Below are 3,569 nucleotides of genomic sequence, written 5' to 3' on the forward strand. Positions count from 1 at the left end.
GTATCCTAAGATGGGTGACAGGACTATACACAGGACACTGTCAGTTAAACAAGCATCTCTATAAAATGAGACTGATAGAGTCCCCTATCTGCAGGTTCTGCAGAAAGGAGGAAGAGACTGCTTACCACATCATGTGCAAATGTGATACAGTGCCAAGAACACGATTCCTCATCTTTGGTAAGGATCGTATCTTGGATCCCAAACTTTGCGAAACAGTGGATCCTTATAGGGTGTCCAGATTTGCAAAGGCAATTGGCTTGTTTTGAGCAAAGGAGGGACGGCGTACGATAGGCCCTCTGAGGCCGCGGTGCTTCTTGGCCGGTTTTATAATAAAAAAAAAAAAGACGAGAAAATGAAAAATGACCTGTAGATGATAGGTGACCGTAGAATATAATAAAATGCGTAATGGGCGCAGGAAAGGAGGAATATCAGTAATATAATACAATAAGGAGTAGTTAAAAAATAAAATGGATATTCTAATAAATTGACTCATTGGGAATAGGTTAGGGATAGGTTGTGTATGTAAGTTTTACTGTTAACAGGAGAAGATTCTAATTGTATATAAATACTTTGTGAGAGGAGTCGTTTGTCATGGTTAGAATAGAAGTATTGTCGAAATCAAATGGGTGGTTTAGTGATAAGGAAGATGTAGAGTTATGGGAAGAGGCGGAATATTTGTGTTTAGTTATGAGTTCATTAAGGAGGTTTTTAGTTTCGCCAATTTAATAGGATATGCAATTAGTAGTAGAATAGGAGATACGGTATACAACATGACAAAGGTATTGTAGAGGAATAGGATCTTTAAGATGAGAGTACATATTAGAAAGTTTATTGTGGAATCTGAAGGCAAGTAGATGGTGGGGGATAGAGGAAAGTAGATATTTATAAACGCTATCGAAAAAAAGAGGATGTAAGGTATTTATCTGTATAGAGGATGGTGAGTTATTGTGGAGAATTTAGTGAAGAGGGGGTAAGATATTTGTAATTGTAAAGTTTATAGATGTTTTTTTGGAGAGAAGTAATTGTTTAAAAGAATCTATTTTATACGCAGAGAGTTGGTATCATGGAAATAGGAATCGGAGAGAGAAAAATAGCGAAGAATCAAATTTTGCCTCAATGATGTCTGCCGAAGTAAGACGGTTTTGTATAGCAATCTGTGGATATAATGTTGTTCGGGTTTCTTATTATGAAACCCTGCCCATTACAGCATATATTCCGTTTTCTTTCTTGCATATTGTATCATATATATCGTTTTCTCACACATTTCATTATGTCAATTTAAATTGTTTTCACTATTTGTATAATTCTTAAATCTAGAATATTATATTTTGCCTTCTATTAGTATCAACTATTATCTACTTAATTTATTGTTATGTATATTTCCGTTAAAGTTTTTTTTGTTATTATTTTCTTTTTTCTTTGAAATTCAAGTCAATAAGTTTTACTCATATGTTTATAGCCCCTCATAGCCCCCCCCCCCAACTATCTTCTCCTCTACAGTCTATCAATCTACGGTCAAATATAAATACCTCATATAAAATCTATATAATAATGATATTGTAATATCTGATATTTATATATTATTAATAATTTACTTACTAATGTTAAATTGTTTTCCTTTAGCGCGAAGACTCCATTTGAACTGAAAAATAATTAAGGTTAAAATCAATTATTGCTATTTTAATAAAATACATAAATAAAAAAACGAAACAAATATTAATAATAATATACTAATAGTTTCAATACAGGTCATTAGTATAAGTAGCATAGTATTGAAGCAGGACTAAGGTCGTGGAAATGGAAATTCCTGACTCAAAGTGGAAAATTTATTTTATGTTCAATTTGCTGTTGATGGACTGAGGTGGGGGAGGAGGGGGTTTTTTGCTATTTGTGTAGCTTTCACCTTTCACTGCCACCCGGACCATATTGCTACAATTATTTAATATAGCTTAGAATTTACAGCGTCAAAGTCGGTAGCATCTTCTTTTAATATATAAATCTGTTTGGCCAACTATTGTCACATTCATTATGTAAAGATGCAGTGAAATTACGAGCCTACGACATACTAACAGCCTCTTCTATTTTTACGACAAAAACAGTATTTGAAATATTTTCACTGGGCTTTTCTATTTTTATTATTATTTTCTATTCTACTTTTTTTTTTCTCACCCGACAAAAAACCCGTAGGCAGTTTCAATAGGGGTATCAATGATGTTGTGTTAAATGAAAAATGTTATAAGTATAGGAATGTGAACAGTCTTATTTAAAGTCATGTTAAATACATACGAGCTCCTAGCGGATTTTTTGAGCAACTTGTCTTATAACCTTTCCTTCCAAAACTTCATTTAATTGTTTACTTTTAAGTTTTAACTAAAGTAATTTATTACTACATGCCTAAATTGAGTAAAAAGTGGAAGTTGCGTGATAGTTTGGCTATTGAGTGTCTTATTTATCTTCTAACTTGTTAGGAAGAGAATCAAGATGAACTAATTGACAACTGTCATTACCATATTATTATTGTCATCCAATGCTTTATTAGTTTTTAGAACATCCTAACCAATACTAACACAATCAAAACACAAACAACGAACAAGTAACCTAACACAACAAACAAAATTGTGACGAACTTAGTGTTGAACGCGAGGGTAGTGTACACAAATAAAGTGTTTTTACTGTTCTTACTGTTTTATTAGTTACAGTTAAATAACATAAAACGTTGTTACTGTAGTGAGAACTAACAACACAAGTTCACAACAAAGCCTTAACAACTACCAACTGGACAAAAAGTATGTATACACTAAAAAATGAATGTTTACATCTCACTTTAACACTCAGCTAGTCTGTTGTGAATATCTATATATGAATCTCTCTGGCTGTGAAACAAGTGCTGAGATCTTATTTGTTTTTCTTCTTGTCCTTCTCACTCTCTCTTCATGGGTTTGGTATTAAGTTATTCACTCATTGATATTTAATAATTTTTTCCAAGTAATCCACAATGGTTCCTATTCATCCCTCTATTATCAGTCCGCTGGTGTTCCTCGACGTAGTATCCTTGGACCCATCCTCTACACCGTCTATACAGCTGACATTCCAACCAATCCTAACACTATCCTCACCACGTATGCCCATGACACATGTATACTCGTTGTTAATAATAACCCATTAATCGTATCCCAAAATCTCGAATCGCATATCACAGCCCTCGAAGAATGGTGTCGTAATTGGAGGATTAAGATAAATTCCAACAAATCCCATCAAATCTCCTTTACCCTTCGTCTTAAACCTACTGACTGCCCTACAGTTTTATTTAATGATGTTACTCTTACCTCTGTCGAACAGATCCACTACCTTGGACTACATTTGGACTAACGATTAACCTGGAATCCTCACACAAGACAGGAAAAGATAGGAAACTGTAAGTCGATTTCGACTATTACAGCACTTACTAGACAAACGGTCTAAACGTCCAACACATTACAAAAGACTGATCTACATGGCTGTAATAAGGCCAATCTGGACATATGAGTTGAGCTTTAGGGCTCCACTAAACCTTCGAATTCCTCTCGTAT

General features: G+C 33.9%; 1 protein-coding gene across 3 annotated transcripts in view; it reads right to left on the reverse strand.

Annotated features, from left to right (window-relative positions):
• The window catches only part of LOC106689497 (mucin-2), a 125,704-nt gene that overhangs the window by 31,303 nt on the left and 90,832 nt on the right, over positions 1–3,569 (reverse strand). For all 3 annotated transcript variants that reach the window (XM_067046536.1, XM_014434472.3, XM_014434474.3), the window contains exon 2: positions 1,600–1,642. The gene's annotated coding sequence lies outside the window, so the exon portion shown is untranslated. The remainder of the gene's footprint in view (positions 1–1,599; positions 1,643–3,569) is intronic.

This window comes from Halyomorpha halys, unplaced genomic scaffold, assembly GCF_000696795.3.
Source record: "Halyomorpha halys isolate HHAL.00 unplaced genomic scaffold, Hhal_1.1 Scaffold1380.1, whole genome shotgun sequence".
NCBI lineage: Eukaryota > Metazoa > Arthropoda > Insecta > Hemiptera > Pentatomidae > Halyomorpha > Halyomorpha halys.